This window comes from Pinus tabuliformis, chromosome 3_2, assembly GCF_031772625.1.
Source record: "Pinus tabuliformis cultivar Carrire ecotype Pingquan chromosome 3_2, CPIR1, whole genome shotgun sequence".
Lineage (NCBI taxonomy): Eukaryota > Viridiplantae > Streptophyta > Pinopsida > Pinales > Pinaceae > Pinus > Pinus tabuliformis.
In genome coordinates this window covers 1,016,919,294-1,016,939,914 of record NC_142302.1, presented here as the reverse complement: position 1 = coordinate 1,016,939,914, position 20,621 = coordinate 1,016,919,294, and the positions used below count along the sequence as shown (strand labels likewise).

The 20,621-nt window shown below is 39.4% G+C and overlaps 2 pseudogenes; both read left to right on the top strand.

Moving 5' to 3' along the window:
• The first annotated feature begins 13,069 nt into the window (after window positions 1-13,069).
• Window positions 13,070-13,753, top strand: LOC149184038 (3-phosphoinositide-dependent protein kinase 2 pseudogene; annotated as a pseudogene).
• Window positions 13,754-19,683: 5,930 nt separating this feature from the next.
• On the top strand, window positions 19,684-20,367 carry LOC149184037 (3-phosphoinositide-dependent protein kinase 2 pseudogene; annotated as a pseudogene).
• Window positions 20,368-20,621: the final 254 nt, after the last annotated feature.

Below are 20,621 nucleotides of genomic sequence, written 5' to 3'. Positions count from 1 at the left end.
ATTGCTCATTGATTTTATTGGCAATGAAAGAGGCATAATCAAATTTGATAGCAGGGGGTTGTCCTGGAGTAAACATTGACATCACAACTAAGATGGTCTCATCAACATATTCACTGGTTTTGAATCCCAAGATAAAGGATATCATGTCAAGAATAAGCCTGCCAATTTCATTGAACCAGGAATGCACATAGGGAGGTGGGTATTCAGGCTGGCAATCTGGTTTTATGAATAATTGAGCAATTCGGGTTATCTCTGAGTTGGACAATTGAGAATCTTTTTCAAGCAGATACCCCATGGATAAAGGAGTCAGGGGCTGAGCTGGATGGAAGTGTAACATCTCATTTATAGATTCAGCAGTTATGTAAAAGAGTACAGTTTGGGATGAGGTCATGACTGCCTTACTGATAGGGTCATAGTTGGCACAACATTGGTGGATAAGATCTGGGAACACATTGACTGAGGGCAGGTAATACCTGGGAAGGTTAGAGTCCCATATCCCATAGATATCAAAGTTATTCAAATGACTATTCTGAATTTGGAAAAATCCCTAGAGATAGTTCATGTCACTAGTTAATTCTTTTATTTGAAAATCTCTGTCAGCCAAAGGTAACGATTCCAGGTCTTTATAAGGTGCAGGGGTGCAACGTTCAGAGCTGCGGGGGCCTCCATGTTTGGTTCTTGTGTTTTCAGATTGGAGGTCGGGTTTTTTGTGGAAAAATGGGCAAAACAGCTGTGGGTGTGTCTGTGTATGGTAACTGCGGACTATTTTCAGCTTAAGCTTGGCTTTTATAGGTAAAATTCATAGAGGAAAAGCGAAATCACCCGTTTTGGAAGCGATTTAGGGTAAATACCTGTTTCTAGAGGTGAACAAGTACTTCGTAGGTTGCAGGACAAGCAATGGAGCGGGAAGCTAAGATCTTCTTGGCCGAGTGGCGGACTATATGCTCGAGCAGTGGCTTGGACGTAGTTTGCATGAAACAATTCCGGAGAGAAAAACAAACGAAAATGGACGAAAATGACATATTATTGACTTTTTAATGAAATTCAGCTTTCGCGGGGCTTTTTGGCGCTTTTTGGTCAAGTGACGTCAGTAGGATGGGATGATTTGTCACGTAGTGAAGGGTACGGAAGGGTGATGTGGAGGTGACGTGGTGATGACATCAGCTAGCGGGGTCAGCGGGAGGGCGGTAAGCGATATTGGCCCGCACCGCTTATGAGCTAAAATGGTTTTGGGCAGAGGGGCCGCGAGCATGGTGGGAAGGCGCTGCGTGTCCTCGGTACGGTGGTAATACCGCCGACTCCCTGGGTGGTAAACTTCAGCAGCAGGGGATCTCGCGATATGATAGCGGGCCATTGGATGAGCGGCCCCAGATCAAACGGTTGGCAGTCAACGGAAATGGCAGTGGGTTACAGCGTGAGGGTCCACGTATAAAATAAATGTTTTAATGTTATTTGGGCTTGATATGATTGGCAGCGGGGTGAATGGTTAGGTTATTAGTCAACCCTGACGGTGATTAATTCCATTATATGGGCGCGGTGGGCTATTAATCAATTCCAAATGAACTATTAATCCCCATTTGAAACAGTGACATACGGTTATAGTTAACTAGGGCGGGAAATATTAACATATTGGGTTTTTATAGTATATATACATATTACGGGAAGGGGTTTATATATGGGAGTTATATAGTAAATTTAGGGTTAATATGAAAAAATTACTTGAAAACAAGGGCTAAGTTGTAATGTTTGAAACTTAGGTTAATAAGGAAAAAGAAAAAAAGGATTTTTACACAAGAAATGTGGCTTCTTTTCCTAAAGTAAAAACATAGTTTTACTCAAGCTTTTTTATGAAATGAGGTGGAGTGATTTAGGAGTTTTGAGCAGATCTCAATATCCTTGGGGGGAATTAGCAAATGATTTGGGGAAAGGATGGAGGGAAGTTAGTCATGCCTCTGCCATGGTACCTGCGATAGAAATAAGATTTAATCATTCTGAGAGACAAAACCTATCACAAGGTTCTTGCTGCAACACCAAGACTGCCTACCCAACCTACTGTATCTAACATTTTTTCTTCCTTTTTCTTTGGGTGCATTTGAACTGGCAAGCCCTCATTTTCTTCTTTTCTTTTCCTTGCATGATAAATCTATCTAAACCTACCCTTATTTCTTCCAAGGGCTCAGATTAAACAATTGAGCTCCCTTGCTTCTCTACCTAACTATTTATGTTCCAAGTTTAAACATTTTGGATAGATTTCTATTCTCTATCACTAAAACAAGTAAATTGAAACATGAATTAGCCAAGATGGAGCTATTTGGCAATTCATCAATGGTGGCATAAGTCAACAAGCTGCACACCATGAGATTTTTGCAAAAATAGATTAGTAGTGGAATTTTGGACTTGCACACTTTCCTAGTCCTTTTCTTTGGGGTTCATTTCTTTCATTTTTTATTTTTGACCATTTCATTCTTTTTACCCTTTGATCTTTCTTTTAGGGTATACCCTCTTTTCATTTTTTATTTTTTTATTTTTATTTTTTCAAAATATGGAAAACCTTTGCAACAAGGAAAGGATGAACATATTAGGGACTTTTACCAGTCAATCATCAAATATGACACCTATTGGTATAGGAGCATAACAAATATGAATGGGGTAATTAATCTAAAGAAACGAAAAATGACTTTTGAAAAGAAGTCACTGTGCGTAATTATACCCCTGGACCCTGCTGAAGGATCACGCTATACAGAACTGGTCCGCGACTATGAGAGTGACGATGATCTAGACTACATCTACAAGATAACAACGTGGCACCAAGACTAGATAAATCCCACTGCGGATGGGCAGATTACATGGGTTCACGAGAGCTCCTACACTTCAGAGTCTGACGAGGAAATAGAGCGTTGGCAGAATCGGTTGCATGAGGTAACTATGCTGAATTGCAATATGATGACTAGGTTGCTGCGCTGCGTGTCGACAGAAGTAAGAGATTTGCCTACTTATGATGGTATAAATGAGGTAGATACCTTCTTGGATGCATTTCAAAGGGTGGTGGCGGAAAATCAATGCTTCAAGGCCTTGGACTAGGTAATACATGCTACACCCCCGAGATGGTGGGGTACACATAAAGGAAGTTTTGACGATGGGCGCGAATGTAGAAGAATGATGAGAGTACAATTTGGAAAGCCTAAGATGTAGCTGACAAACAAGTATGATGTGCAGGATGATCTGCGCGCACATCTGGTCAAGTGGACACAAGCTTATGGAGAAACGCCACAACTTGAGTGGGTTCACCTATTCTGTCATACCTTGGATGTTATACCAATGAATTGGTATGTGGAAACAGAGATTCGCCATGAGACAGGTGAATGGGATATCCTACATAAAGGGTTCCTGGTGAAATTTAGTTTTGAGGATGGGTTTGACAGTATTGAGGAAGCGATAGAAGACGTGAAAGTAGCCATCTTTAGGATCCTTTAGACTTGACTCAGCCTGAATGGGCTACTCAACTGAGTTGTACGTTGGAATCTTATAATGTGAATACTAAAGAAGAGGATGAAGATCCATAGAAAATTAACATTCCAAAGACAGAAGGCCACTGTGAGGTTCATGGACCACATATTGAGAACCCTGATATAACCGCGACAATGAAAACTAAGTAGGTGAACATTGGTATGGAGGCAGAGCCCAAATTCGCTTAGATTGGAGACTGCTGGGATGACATGATGGTGGATAAGGTTGCCAAATTACTCCACGATTATAGGACTTATTCCCGACCAAGTTTACGGATTTGAAAGGAATAATCTGATATTTAGGAGTAGTGAAGATCACGTTGAAACCTAACGTGAAGCCAGTTAAGCAGAGGCCTTACCACTTATATCCAAAATATAAGGAGAAGGGTTGTGTAGGAATAGAAAAATTCTTGCGGCAGGCATCATTGAGCTTGTGGAAGAATTCGATTGGGTAATCCCAATGGTGGTGCAAGAAAAGAAGCAAAAGGATGAAATAAGGATATGCATGGATCTCAAAAAATTGAATGACGCTTGTGTGCATGATCCATTCCAAACTCCATTCATGGACGAAGTGTTGGACAATTTAGGTGGTCATGAAGCATATTGCTTCACTGATGGGTTCTCAAGGTACCACTAGATCAAAATCACTCCTGAGGATAGAAGAAAGACAACCTTCGCAACTGAGTGGGGTTGCTTTCCATATACTATCATGCCATTTGGATTGAAGAATGTGCCAACTATCTTTTCGCATTTGGTTATTCTGGCATTTATGGAATATATTCATAAGTTCTTGGAGGTCTATTTTGATGACTAGACTGTATTTGGGTTGGTTAAGCACCCTGTAGCAATCTTGCGATTGATGCTGGATACCTACCAAAGATACCGATTCATGCTCAACCTCAAGAAGTGTGTGTTTCTCATTCCTTTTGGGAACCTATTGGGACACGTGGTTTATAGACAAGGGTTGATGGTAGACCCCACAAAGATCATGGTGATTCTAAACATAGAAGCACCAAGAAGTGTGAAACAACTGCATGCTACTTTGGAGCATACGGGGTATTACAGAAACTTTATCAAAGGCTATTCCCATATCACCATGCTGATGGAAAAAATTGTTGAAGAAGGATGCCACATTCTGCTGGAACGATGACTGTAAGAAAAGCCTAGATATATTGAAAGAAAAGATGGTTATTGCACCAATTCTTGTCTTCCCGAACTAGAAGAAAGAGTTTCATGTCCATGTTGACACGTCGTGTATAACGTTGGGGGTAGTACTAACATAGGATGGCGGAGAAGGCTTGGATCACCCTATCGCGTTCGCAAGTCGCAAATTATCCAAAGTAGAGAAGAACTATTCCACCACTGAGCACGAGGGGATCGCTATGGTATATGCGCTCCAAAATCATCGACACTACTTGTTAGGAGGTCACTTTAAGATGTATAGAGCTCACTTCACACTAAAATACTTTCTCAATAAGTCTGTGTTGGGGGCGCACATATGTAGATGGCTTTTATTGTTCTCAGAATACGATTTGAGGTTTTTGTGAAGCTCAGATGATTGAATGTGGGAATCACCTGTTGCACATCGAGACAGGGGAGTAACCTACTAGCTTGGAGGAAGGATTACCTAATGCGCAACTCTTTGTTGTGCGCATAGTGTATGGACACTTTGAATATATAATACACTTTCTAACAATTGGAACTGTTCCAGAAGGATACTCTGTCCAGCAAACGAAGGAATTACTTGTGTGCGTGCTAGATTTCTCTATCATTTTTGGGCATATATATAAGACGGGGAATGATGAAATACTGTGAAGGTATGTACTTGAGTTTGAACAAAGCAACATCTTCATAGACGCTCATGGGGGCACCGCAAGAGGACAGTATGCAAGAAGAGCAACTTCTCAGAAGACTCTACATTCAGGGTTGTGGTGGCCAACCCTTCATGAGGATTCAAAAGCATATTGTAAGGTGTGTGATGTATGCTAAAGAATAGGTAAGCCATCGCGAAGGTATGGAATTCCTTTGAATCCACAAATGACATTGTAGCCTTTCATAAAGTGGGCAATAGATTTTGTGGGACCCATTAAACCTCAAGGAAAGACAAGCGGGACATATATTATCACTACGACGAAGTATTTGACTCATTGGGCAGAAGCACAGCCGGTGAAGAATTGCACAGGTGTGACTGCTGTGAAGTTCCTGTTTGAACATGTACTGGTGTGGTTTGGATGTTTGAATATCGTGATGAGCGATCGTGGTACACGCTTCCTGAATGAAACGATCAACACGCTGATGGAAGAGTTTTAGGTGTATAACCAGAAGAGCACACCATATCACCCACAGGCTAATGGGGCAGTAGAAGCATTCAACAAAGTACTGGAATCATGCTGACCAAGGTATGCAATGTGGAGTGAAGTGATTGGGACCTACGCATACCTACAGTGTTATGGGCTTATCAGACAACATGCAAGAAGCTGACGGCACAAACACCTTTTAGGCTTGTCTATGGAGTGGAAACCATAATGCCTATGGAATACATCGTGCCTATTCTGCGTATAGTAGCTCCCATAGGTATGACGGATCTCGGAGCCCTGGAGGAGAGGCTCGCATAGTTGGATGAGCTCGAAGAAGAAAAAAATTTGGTTAGATTTCACCAGCAGGTTAAAAAGCAGCATGAAAAGGCTTGGCACTATCGACATGTTACGTTGCGCACCTTTACGATGAACGATTTGGTGTTGTTGTATGATAGTAAGTTTGATAAATTCCCATGGAAACTCAGAATGCATTGGTTGGGGCCATATGTTATTAAGGAGATTACCGATGGAGGCGCGCTACAGTTGGTAAAGTTAAATGGAGAACCCTTCCTAGGAAAAGTAAATGATAGTCATTTAAAGCCATACACAGGTGGCCCAACCATATGACTAGCCAACAGAAGCACATTCTTAGTGCTCCAGGTACCTAAAAGGAGGTGCAGGACTATAAACTACTCTGCTCGGGAACTACACGTAGTAGCGAAGTGTCACAGGGTCCGCGATAGTGCGAGGGCAGCTACGCTGGAGCGCGGGTCGACCAGAAAGTGACTGTTACAGTCATTATTCACAATTTGATGCTTTGTTTGAGATCAAATGGAGTAAGTGGTGAAGAAATTCAGACTGTAGATTAACATGATAATGCAATATAACTAAAGCAAAATACATTAATCTACTTCTATAATCAAACTTGCAGAAGCTTAATAGATTTGAGCAAGATCAAGTTGAACACATATAACCAGAAGAAGAATCAATGCAGATGAAACATAGAAGAATACTATGGGGAAAGCCTCAACTAAAAACCCTGCTATTTGTATTATCATATAAGTGGAAATATATCAGGATTACACAAAGCCGTAGCTCTTACAGCTAGCCAGCTCTCAATACAATCCCTCACTGATGCTCATACAAAAAATAAACTGCTCATATCCCTTCTCCTTTGCCCTCCAAGATCCTGTTTACTTGCGCAGTTTCTCTTGGGTGATCCAGCTATTACCAAGTGTAACACTGATCACTCACACTGATCTCACACACTGTAAAACTGCACAAATCTCAAGGATCAAATTCCTTTTGCATGGATGAGTTTTTTTTATAGGAAAACTCATGCAACTGATAGTACACTATCCCTGTCTTTAATCTCAACTGGGTCTTTCTTTGAATAGACATGCATGAGTTACTGATGAGATAATATTCAGTTATGTGGAGTACACTAGTTGGATCCATGCATGCATTAACTCACTGAACTCACAATTAATTCTTCCAACAGTTTGGAACTAAATTAACTGTACTTAACTCAGTAAACTGAGATAAATTACAACTAAAATATAACTCATCCTTATCTCCTTAATTAAGGGATAATCTCCTTAATTTAAGGGATAATTGTTGCATGAATTCACAAAGACTTCTAGTTTGAATTTATCCAACTAATTAACTCAAGATGAATTAATTAATTATTTTTCAAATAGTTGTTGAGACTAAATTCAAATTTTAATTCTCAATTTTAATTCAAGGACAAATTAAAATTGGAATATTCTTGTTGCCACATTTCAACACTCCCTCTCATTAAGAAAGGAATTATCTGCCACCCCGATCCTATCTCCATGGAACTCAAATTTACACTTTGACAATGCCCTTGTCAAAATGTTAGCATATTGCTCCTCGATTGAAATATAATGCAACAACAAGATCCTCTTCGCCACAAAGTCTCTGAGATGATGATCAAATCCATAAATAGATTATGAGAGTCAAAATCAAGATGATAATGGTTTCACCAAACATACATTTCAATCAATAGAAATATCATCACAAAGCTCATCTGAAAGTCTGTAGGGTGTTAAAGATAAAGGTGACATTTCTTTTTCATGGCATGGATGTCATCCAAAACAAGTGTGCAGTTTCTTAAATGAGTTGAACAATAGTGTATATATTTTGGAAGATCCTTTTGTATATTTTTTAGAGTCTACAAAGGATAACAAGTATTTCCTTATCTTCTCATTGATTGACAATGTTATATTTGGCTTTAGAATCCTAGTTTTAATCACAAACAAGTCCAGGAAGCAAAATCCATCAATGTATATAATGCTTGAGTGGTTGCATTGGTTGTTTCATTTTACCTAACCAGTAGTCAAAAATCTGATTAGAGTAAGTAGGTAGGATTTTAGTTTGAATAAATTCAGTTTTTCAGCACCAAGTTTATGTTAGATCAGATTTCAGTTTGCAGAAGAGGGTGTATTTTCAGTTCAAAAGTTTTAGTCACAAAGGTGGTACAATGGAGCATATACATGTGTGGGATTGACCCAGTGGATCAAGCTACTAGTCGACAGTGTTCTTGACATTTCATAAGGAAATGCCATCCCCAAGTGGAGCCACTATTAGGTTCCTATACCAATAGGAGTCATAATTTTGAATGACTAAGGTTAAGCCTTGTAATATGGTACATACCTTTGCTTTCTGCAAATGTTTTCCATATTATAAAAAAGTAGAAAAAGTAAAGAGGGTATGTTCTAAAAGATATATCAAAGGACAAAAATAATATGAGAAGGTAAAAAAAATGAAAGTATATGAACCCAAAAAACAAAAAGATCATGAAAGTGTGCAAGTCTAAATGCCACTACTATTTACTTTTATGCATAATAATGATAGTGTGCAACTTGTTATTTATTCCACAATCCATGGTAATCAAACAATTTAATCTTGGTTATTCCATGACTTGAATTTTATGTTTATAGATTAGAGAATAAAATCTGACCAAACAGTTTAATCTTGGCAGATCATAGTTAGGTAGAGAAAATAAAAGGAGCTTATCAGTTTAATCTGAGCCCTTGGATGATATAAGGTTAGAGTTAGATAGTTTACTTTGTAAATGAAAGAAAAATATTGATAAGGATTTGCTAGCTTAAATGCACCCTAATAAAGTGAAGAAAAAATGGTAGGATGAGTAAGTGGGTAAGTAGTAGAAAGTTTGTAGAAATATCATGTGATTACATAAAAGTACTTATGTCATTATTTTAAATGAATCTTTCCAATAAGCATAAGCAGTAAACAAAGCAAATACGATGGTTCACAATATAGTTTATTTAACATCCCCTCATTAATTTCACCCCTTCACTTCACTAATTTCCCATAAATAAGTTCTAGTACTTAAATCCTATAAGTCAAAAGGGCTCAAAGCATTTCTCTGACTTTTGGATGGATCAGACCCTTGGCTTAATGACTTAGGGGAACAAGTACTAGAACCCCCTTCATAAAAACACATCCCCCCTTCATAAAATTCCATTTTCCCTCATTAACCTAAGAAAATCCCTTTTTCCTAAGGTTTAAACACCATTTACCTAGGAGAATTGACTCACCCCCCATGTAAATCCTATTTCACCAAAAAACCTGCCAAAGGCCTTTGTCCTAAGTATAAATCAAAACGTGCAATCGCATACACTTTACCCTTTTTTACTTAAGAAAAACCCATCTCCGCTCATTTCATATTAATTAACTAACTCTATTATATAAATCCATTACACCCTTTTCCTGTAAATAATTAAAACCCTATATAGAATATCCCAACCCCTTAGTTTTAATAAAAGCTAATATAAACTACCCCTTATCCTGATAAAATTTAACTTAATTTACCTAACCCCAAGAAACCTAACCCTAAGAAAATTTAATTTAATCTGCATCGGCCTCACCCGACTCCCTAATCCCTCATTAAAGCTCGGCCCAGTCATTTAACCCTAGATTAGTCCCTAAAATAATCCCGAACAACCATAATTAAATCCCTGGGCCCCCATCAACCCCCATCATTTTCCCTCACACAGATTTGTTTCCCAACCACCATTGATCATCCCTCCCCCACATCCAATGGCACACAACCATATCAATCGCGCTCGATGATTGAACAATAACTACCCAATAAAGTTGTTTTCCTCTCGGCCCCCGATGCTATGTGTCAGATGATGTGTTATCACTGAAAATGCTGTAGTCAAAATTTTTTAGCCTGGCTTAAAGAATGGGTGTTTTCGCAGCGCCTGAATTATTTTTAGCAGTTTCGCAGCGCTACCTGTTTGCGTGGTTTCGTAGCGTGCTACGAAATTGGGAATTGGTTCGAGTTTTCAGCAAGGGTCCAAATCCTAGCATGCCTATTGTATAGAGTTTTGCTTCCCTCCAGGAATGTTGATGAGAGCAGTGACAGTGTGTCCAAGGAGGCACCCTATGATGATGCAGCTAAACTGCTTCTCAGTGAAGAGTGGACTTGGTGAAAAAAGTGGAGAACAGTACACGGCATCACTTGAGAAGGGTGATTTATCTCCTACAAAGAAAAATCCCTCCCTTGGTTACTCTGGTGACATTGAAGTGCAATCAGAAGATCAGTCAAAGCCAGTGGAGGGGATTGATGTAAATTTACATTTACTATCAAAAATATCATCGAAGATTTTAATTGATACAACTGGAGATAGTGCGCCACTTATGAAATGGTTAGACATATTTCTGGACGACACTAGTTCAAACTCTTAAAGTGTGGTAGCTGAGGAGGACACAATTCACACACAGGTGGATGCTATGCTAGACACTCCAAGGATGCAATGTGAATCTGCATGTCTTCCATCTGTGGAAAGTGAGTTCCCAAAATTTCCAGTTAATATAAGCTTTTCTCAGTACAGAGTTCCAAATGGACGTATGGATGCATATTTTGAAGAAGAAAGAATGCTGGGGGAAATGTTGTCTGTGGCCTCACAGGACTACACTAATTCTAAAACATATCATACTTCCCTTGGAGATAGCTGCGCTGATATTTTGAATGGAGGTTATATAAAGGTAAAGAATCTAATACCTTCCATAGGGGAGCTGGAGAATCATGATTCTTGTTTATGGGAGGTCCCTAATCCATCGTTTGATCGTGAGGGAACTGGAATCCAGATATGCTCTCGTAGTCCAGTTTTGGAGAGTCATAGGCAAGGATTTTCATTTGAGGGTACAGCTGCAAGAGGAGTTTGTATGCAACTACACAAAACCAAGATCCTCGAGAAGGAAGTAAGGACATGTTTTAAGATTAATTTTCTATATTTTCTGGGTCAGGTAGCATATGTAAGGGTTGTGAATTCAGAGATAAAACAACAAAATTGAGTTGCCTCTGCCTATCAACGCTCTTTACTGTGGCGCCCTCTTGCGCATACAGAAATCACAATATTTCATGCAAATGATATAAAAGCGTCGATATCATCTATCAATGTTAGCTTGGTTATATTGTTTGATTTCTCAAGCTGTGTGGAGAATATGTCGACAAATAAACTCAACTGAGCTGTAACAATGCTCCACCTTTGGACGCTGTCACCATGACATATGTCTCAATTATGGAGGTCGACACTGGAGATACCAGGAAAGTCATTTGTAATACGGCATTTCTAGTTGCATACCCACCGTCAGGCTTTTCTCCGCTTGTGAAAAATCGTGTTATTTGTAACAGCGGATTTTTAGAGAGACTTAGATGACTGTAGCATCTGTTCGGTAAAAGGAGGGGTTAATGAAAGGGAATGTAACATCTGTTCATGATTCTGTCATTATTAATAACAAGGGTGAGAGTGAAACTTCCACCGACACTAAAAAGGCTGAGGCGAGGTCCACCACGTGTTAGTATCCAAGGAAGAGCAAGATAAGATGTGGGAAAACAAAAAGGAGCAGCGATCTGGAGGCGTGTCTACTGTCGGACTTCTGTCATCATTTTGTGAAGGACAGGAACGTCTGCAATATGATTTTTTATCCTAAAAGTGGACATTCAGAATTGATCAGAGACCGCCCATCTACAACGCAATTCAGAGAGAAATCGCCATGGTTTTTGATAACATTGCCATCTGCAGATTGCGCAAAAGGAGGTCATCGTGCTTACACCAAATAGTGTTGATTTTAAAGGATATGAGAATGGAGTAATTCAAGCATCTGAATTCTGTACATATCATACACCTCTAAACAAACAGAGCGGTTTTGTAAATGCAATGAAAGCTGTAAGAGAGTTCGTTTACAGAGTAATTGCAAAGATTACTGGGGAGATTTCTATTGCTCTAGTAAAGCCATTGACGGATGCCCTCAAACCTGTGGGAAAAGACTGATGACAAACTCGCTGTTGATGGATAGGGCTTTGCAATTCATATGCGGGATGCTTGAGCGTTGCTCACATTTTGAGTTTGTTTGTTGCTGCGCGCCTAGGAGACAATTGATAGAAGCCCGAGTTTTTTTTGCAAAACTAAGTTGTATTTTTATGTACATGGAGTAGGATGGCGGAGAATTCAAGTAGCAGACAACAAAACCAGTGAATCTTCATCTGGCGGTTCATTTGCAACTCGTGCCCAACCATATGATATCTTCCAAGCAGTAAATACTTTATCTGATGTGACTTCTCAGAAAAGAAGTTCATTTGTTCATAATATATTACAGAGAAGATCGAGGTTGCTTCCAGAAGAAACAGATGGATCCTCGGCTCTACTTAATGCACCGGTTCATATCACAGCTCTGAAATTTGAGAATTAAATTAACCAAGCTCTTCATGGCCTAAAAAACAAAATCTCAAGAAGCAGAATATAAGTTTGCCCATGAAGAACTATATTTCCTCTGTTACTTACAATACCTTGTTGCTGGAGAATTCATACAACCTGATTGGGATATGTTTCATAACCTACATCCAGCAATTGAATGCCATGGTGCTGCACGGGTTGTCAGAGGTTGTGCAATTTATATCAGAGAAACTGGAGCACTTTGTCAAATAATGGTGACCGGAATATACTCTTTGAATGTTTTCCTTTCTGCGCCAGTTATGATCTTTTCATTCAAATTCATATTACAGTTTCAGGTGAAGATGATTTTTAGAGTTGGAGAGGGCTATTTTGTATATAATAAGTCGAAGGCCTTAGCTGCGCTAAATGGTTTGAGGATGGAAAACTCAAACAAACTGGAAATGATCTATGGGCACTAGGTTGCACTTTGTATCAGATGCTGTCTGACATATCACCTTTTAAAGATGGCAGTGAGTAGCTCACATTCCAAAGGATCATGGATAGAGGTTTCAAATTTCCTAAATATTTTCCTTCTGAAGCACGGCACCTTATTGATTGTTTGCTGGATATGGACCCATCAAAAAGATTGGCTTCTGGTCCTGAAGGGTATGCTTCTCTCAAGAGCCATCCTTTCTTCAAGGGAGTTGACTGGGATAATGTTAGGGGTATGCTGGCTCCAAAGTTAGCCCCACCATTAACTGTTGATAAGGAAGATGAAGCTGAAGATGCTGGGTGGCTTCTTTCACATGCTGGATGTGGTTCTACTAATGATGAAGCACCTCCCAAAGAGAAAGAGTTGGCCTCATCATCAGTGGCAGTAGAGAATAAGGAGCACAAGGCTAAATGTTATACTATCGATGCTTTTGACTCTAAATGGGAGAAATTTCTAGATCCAGGGGAGTTCATTGTGATGGTTTCATTGGTTAAGAAAATTCGGAAACTTTACAACAAAAAGATGCAGCTGATTCTGACAAACAAGCCGAAGTTGATATATGTAGACCCAGTCAAATTGGTACAGAAGGGTGAGATAGTTTGGTCTGATAATCCTGAGGAGATTAATGTCCAAGTGTTGAATTCTTCCAACTTTAAGATCTGTACTTTGAAAAAGACCACTTCATTTGAAGATTTGAAGACAACAAGGAATACTACAGTGATTTTACGTTCCAGTTGGGATTTATGAAGCTTTTTATTGGTTTGATGCTAATCAAGTTTGCTGTGATATGTAATGACAGAAGCAAGTTTCATCTTCTTAAAACTATTTAGGTTCCTAATAGCTGTACAAATGTCTGAAGAGATCATGAATCTAAGCAGAAAATGCTTCAAAGATACATAGGTTCTGTTTTGACATCTATAGCAGTTTCGTAGCGCGCTACGAAACTGCTGTAGAATGCTGTTTTGTGGAAAAACAATGAATTTTGATGATGAGGTCAGCTAACGGTAAAAAGAAGGTCTCAAACACAGGCAGGGAAATCATACATGGATTTCATAACAGCTCAAGCAGTGACAGGTGTAGGTCTTGAAGGGAAAATAAAATATTTTGTTTATTTTCATAAAGTTTTCTCAAAGGCAATTTATGACCGAGCTACTAGGGTATTGGTGGGGTTACCAGCATGTTCGGTTGGTACACCTGTTTGGTCCATGAAACATTCAGATCATATGGCATATGGTTATTATGCGTTGTCATTAAAGGTTTAAAGAGTTTGGAGCGTGGTATTTATATGATGAAAGAAAATGGGAGACAGAAACCGTTAAAATAGGAGCACATCTCTTGGTCAATTAATGAGCCATCAGCGCTTTCAAGCATCCAAAATCAGTATTCATTGTATCTGTAGCTCAGCCTTCTCAACTCAATCAGCAAAAGGACAAGTGTCAAGAGCCAGTAAAGCATCAAGCATACGAGGAAAAAGGAATTAATGTTTTAGTTTGATTAGGATTGTGTGCAATTACATTTCAGCACTTTGTGATAAATGCATTAATTAAATAGCATGTAGGAATAGTTAATAGCCACCTTCGAGGCTCCCCTCATGCTGGAGGAGGAAGCTCGAGGTGGTTTAGTTTGCTTGCCTATATATGGATCAAGGTAGGATGTAAAAAGGGTTGGATTATATATACAAAAACAGAGTTTTCTAGAGCTTATGAAAGAACTGTTACAGTAATGGCAAACAGGGTTTTTTCTTCCCAAGATTCTCAATGCATCTTTTTGTTCAAATGTGATGGTGGTTTAGTTTCTTAATGTTCTTTTTACAGCCTTGTTATGGTACAATCCCTCAGAATTCATATTATATGCTCTGACTTCCTGTGTGCTTGACAGGCTGTGGGTTTTGGTAAAGCTTGTTTGAACATCACTCAGAATTCATTTGTTAATGCTCTGACTTCCTGTATGTTCAGCAGGCTTTGATTTAGGTAAATTATGTTTGAACCTTTGATGATGCAAAGAGCCTTGGCTTCTATGAGATGACTGTGATTTGGTTTATTAACTGTGAGAGACTCCATAGCCCAATGAAGACTAATTTGATGTATGTCCAGCCAGCTATATTTTTATAAATGTGTGAAGAGTTAGCCCTCTAGTGTTTGAAGGATTTTGTCAAGAGTCATGAGAGAGCCCTCTCTGATTAGGAAGGCTAATTCCTAGTCTAAAGTATGGTCTGAAACAGTTACATGAGACCTTGCTTGGTTGCAGTCCCTAGTACTGGTTTTGTGATAACATTTTGGTGCGTCTGCCGGGAGATTAAGATTGAATTTCTGAAGGTAGCAGGAGTTCAAATGATTTTCAAGGCTGCAAAACTACCTTGGCGACTCCATTATTGAAGAATTCAAAGTTATATATTCATGGTGATTCCACTGGAGTTATGAAAGACCCAGAAGCTGCCCTTCTTTGTTCAAGGTATGCATGCATTGATTTCTCAGGAAGTCATGGTTTTCCAAATCATTTTCCCAAGGATGCATACTTTCTAAGGAGTGGTCCAAAATTCAACGGTGAAGATTTGAGTTTAACCTTGGATCATATTTCAGATTTTTGTCATTTTGCACAGCTTCTTAGAATTAAACATGAGGATGTTTGCATAAGGTTATTTTATGATTCACTCCAAGGGAAATGCAAACAGTGGGTTGAATGCTTGCCTGCCAAGTCCATTAAGTCATTGCCAGACTTTTGGCTTTTGTTCTTGGAGGAATGGATAGATAGGCCAGAGGTGGAAGTAAAATCTCCTTCAGTTGAAGGTTTTAAACAGTGGAATGATGATCATAATAAAGAAGAAGCAAATGAATCTTTTTCTTTGTCCCTGTCCTCATATCTGGAATCTTTTGACTGTAAGTCAGAGGATAAAATGAAATTTTTTGATGAAATTGCCAAAGATATTGAGAAAGAAATTAAAGGTTTAGAAGGACAGATTCAGGCATACAATTTTCATGATCATGATTATTATTCTCAAAAGTTTCCTGTGACAGAGCGCAAGGAGACTATGCTGCTTCCATCCTCTTTCATGATTGAGGAACTGAACACTGTGGTTGAAGATCAGTTTGCACAGCTGGAAAGTGTCGAGGAAGGACAAGCTGATCATGTGTTTTGGGATCCTATAGCTGATTACATGGAAGAGTTTTATTCTCCAGTGTTTCAGCTTACCTATGAAGATCAGAGACAGTTTCAGTGGCAGCGGTCATTACATTATCACATGGGCTCTGAAATTCGATGCAGTCAAAGACATTTTCAGTGGCAGCGGTCATTACATTATTACATTGGCGCTGAACTTCGGGACAGGCAAAGAAATCAAATGTCAGACAAAGCAAAGGATTGGCTGCATTGGAAGTCTCATATTGATTGAGCTGAGGAAAGTTTAAATGGTTAGGGTAGGTAGGTAGGTAAATTGCAAATAAGCTCAAGGTTGGCTGAGCATTTTTCAGTAGGTATAGCTTTCTTTCTCCTACAGTCATGCTTGTCAAGCGAATTTTAGTTTGTCAAAAATGGATAAGGCACTGGAGCTGCATGTTCTTAGTGTACCACAAGGGCACACTATCCCAAGTGGAGCCACTGTTATCACTGAAAATGCTGTAGTCAAAATTTTTTAGCCTGGCTTAAAGAATGGGTGTTTTCGCAGCGCCTGAATTATTTTTAGCAGTTTCGCAGCGCTACCTGTTTGCGTGGTTTCGTAGCGTGCTACGAAATTGGGAATTGGTTCGAGTTTTCAGCAAGGGTCCAAATCCTAGCATGCCTATTGTATAGAGTTTTGCTTCCCTCCAGGAATGTTGATGAGAGCAGTGACAGTGTGTCCAAGGAGGCACCCTATGATGATGCAGCTAAACTGCTTCTCAGTGAAGAGTGGACTTGGTGAAAAAAGTGGAGAACAGTACACGGCATCACTTGAGAAGGGTGATTTATCTCCTACAAAGAAAAATCCCTCCCTTGGTTACTCTGGTGACATTGAAGTGCAATCAGAAGATCAGTCAAAGCCAGTGGAGGGGATTGATGTAAATTTACATTTACTATCAAAAATATCATCGAAGATTTTAATTGATACAACTGGAGATAGTGCGCCACTTATGAAATGGTTAGACATATTTCTGGACGACACTAGTTCAAACTCTTAAAGTGTGGTAGCTGAGGAGGACACAATTCACACACAGGTGGATGCTATGCTAGACACTCCAAGGATGCAATGTGAATCTGCATGTCTTCCATCTGTGGAAAGTGAGTTCCCAAAATTTCCGGTTAATATAAGCTTTTCTCAGTACAGAGTTCCAAATGGACGTATGGATGCATATTTTGAAGAAGAAAGAATGCTGGGGGAAATGTTGTCTGTGGCCTCACAGGACTACACTAATTCTAAAACATATCATACTTCCCTTGGAGATAGCTGCGCTGATATTTTGAATGGAGGTTATATAAAGGTAAAGAATCTAATACCTTCCATAGGGGAGCTGGAGAATCATGATTCTTGTTTATGGGAGGTCCCTAATCCATCGTTTGATCGTGAGGGAACTGGAATCCAGATATGCTCTCGTAGTCCAGTTTTGGAGAGTCATAGGCAAGGATTTTCATTTGAGGGTACAGCTGCAAGAGGAGTTTGTATGCAACTACACAAAACCAAGATCCTCGAGAAGGAAGTAAGGACATGTTTTAAGATTAATTTTCTATATTTTCTGGGTCAGGTAGCATATGTAAGGGTTGTGAATTCAGAGATAAAACAACAAAATTGAGTTGCCTCTGCCTATCAACGCTCTTTACTGTGGCGCCCTCTTGCGCATACAGAAATCACAATATTTCATGCAAATGATATAAAAGCGTCGGTATCATCTATCAATGTTAGCTTGGTTATATTGTTTGATTTCTCAAGCTGTGTGGAGAATATGTCGACAAATAAACTCAACTGAGCTGTAACAATGCTCCACCTTTGGACGCTGTCACCATGACATATGTCTCAATTATGGAGGTCGACACTGGAGATACCAGGAAAGTCATTTGTAATACGGCATTTCTAGTTGCATACCCACCGTCAGGCTTTTCTCCGCTTGTGAAAAATCGTGTTATTTGTAACAGCGGATTTTTAGAGAGACTTAGATGACTGTAGCATCTGTTCAGTAAAAGGAGGGGTTAATGAAAGGGAATGTAACATCTGTTCATGATTCTGTCATTATTAATAACAAGGGTGAGAGTGAAACTTCCACCGACACTAAAAAGGCTGAGGCGAGGTCCACCACGTGTTAGTATCCAAGGAAGAGCAAGATAAGATGTGGGAAAACAAAAAGGAGCAGCGATCTGGAGGCGTGTCTACTGTCGGACTTCTGTCATCATTTTGTGAAGGACAGGAATGTCTGCAATATGATTTTTTATCCTAAAAGTGGACATTCAGAATTGATCAGAGACCGCCCATCTACAACGCAATTCAGAGAGAAATCGCCATGGTTTTTGATAACATTGCCATCTGCAGATTGCGCAAAAGGAGGTCATCGTGCTTACACCAAATAGTGTTGATTTTAAAGGATATGAGAATGGAGTAATTCAAGCATCTGAATTCTGTACATATCATACACCTCTAAACAAACAGAGCGGTTTTGTAAATGCAATGAAAGCTGTAAGAGAGTTCGTTTACAGAGTAATTGCAAAGATTACTGGGGAGATTTCTATTGCTCTAGTAAAGCCATTGACGGATGCCCTCAAACCTGTGGGAAAAGACTGATGACAAACTCGCTGTTGATGGATAGGGCTTTGCAATTCATATGCGGGATGCTTGAGCGTTGCTCACATTTTGAGTTTGTTTGTTGCTGCGCGCCTAGGAGACAATTGATAGAAGCCCGAGTTTTTTTTGCAAAACTAAGTTGTATTTTTATGTACATGGAGTAGGATGGCGGAGAATTCAAGTAGCAGACAACAAAACCAGTGAATCTTCATCTGGCGGTTCATTTGCAACTCGTGCCCAACCATATGATATCTTCCAAGCAGTAAATACTTTATCTGATGTGACTTCTCAGAAAAGAAGTTCATTTGTTCATAATATATTACAGAGAAGATCGAGGTTGCTTCCAGAAGAAACAGATGGATCCTCGGCTCTACTTAATGCACCGGTTCATATCACAGCTCTGAAATTTGAGAATTAAATTAACCAAGCTCTTCATGGCCTAAAAAACAAAATCTCAAGAAGCAGAATATAAGTTTGCCCATGAAGAACTATATTTCCTCTGTTACTTACAATACCTTGTTGCTGGAGAATTCATACAACCTGATTGGGATATGTTTCATAACCTACATCCAGCAATTGAATGCCATGGTGCTGCACGGGTTGTCAGAGGTTGTGCAATTTATATCAGAGAAACTGGAGCACTTTGTCAAATAATGGTGACCGGAATATACTCTTTGAATGTTTTCCTTTCTGCGCCAGTTATGATCTTTTCATTCAAATTCATATTACAGTTTCAGGTGAAGATGATTTTTAGAGTTGGAGAGGGCTATTTTGTATATAATAAGTCGAAGGCCTTAGCTGCGCTAAATGGTTTGAGGATGGAAAACTCAAACAAACTGGAAATGATCTATGGGCACTAGGTTGCACTTTGTATCAGATGCTGTCTGACATATCACCTTTTAAAGATGGCAGTGAGTAGCTCACATTCCAAAGGATCATGGATAGAGGTTTCAAATTTCCTAAATATTTTCCTTCTGAAGCACGGCACCTTATTGATTGTTTGCTGGATATGGACCCATCAAAAAGATTGGCTTCTGGTCCTGAAGGGTATGCTTCTCTCAAGAGCCATCCTTTCTTCAAGGGAGTTGACTGGGATAATGTTAGGGGTATGCTGGCTCCAAAGTTAGCCCCACCATTAACTGTTGATAAGGAAGATGAAGCTGAAGATGCTGGGTGGCTTCTTTCACATGCTGGATGTGGTTCTACTAATGATGAAGCACCTCCCAAAGAGAAAGAGTTGGCCTCATCATCAGTGGCAGTAGAGAATAAGGAGCACAAGGCTAAATGTTATACTATCGATGCTTTTGACTCTAAATGGGAGAAATTTCTAGATCCAGGGGAGTTCATTGTGATGGTTTCATTGGTTAAGAAAATTCGGAAACTTTACAACAAAAAGATGCAGCTGATTCTGACAAACAAGCCGAAGTTGATATATGTAGACCCAGTCAAATTGGTACAGAAGGGTGAGATAGTTTGGTCTGATAATCCTGAGGAGATTAATGTCCAAGTGTTGAATTCTTCCAACTTTAAGATCTGTACTTTGAAAAAGACCACTTCATTTGAAGATTTGAAGACAACAAGGAATACTACAGTGATTTTACGTTCCAGTTGGGATTTATGAAGCTTTTTATTGGTTTGATGCTAATCAAGTTTGCTGTGATATGTAATGACAGAAGCAAGTTTCATCTTCTTAAAACTATTTAGGTTCCTAATAGCTGTACAAATGTCTGAAGAGATCATGAATCTAAGCAGAAAATGCTTCAAAGATACATAGGTTCTGTTTTGACATCTATAGCAGTTTCGTAGCGCGCTACGAAACTGCTGTAGAATGCTGTTTTGTGGAAAAACAATGAATTTTGATGATGAGGTCAGCTA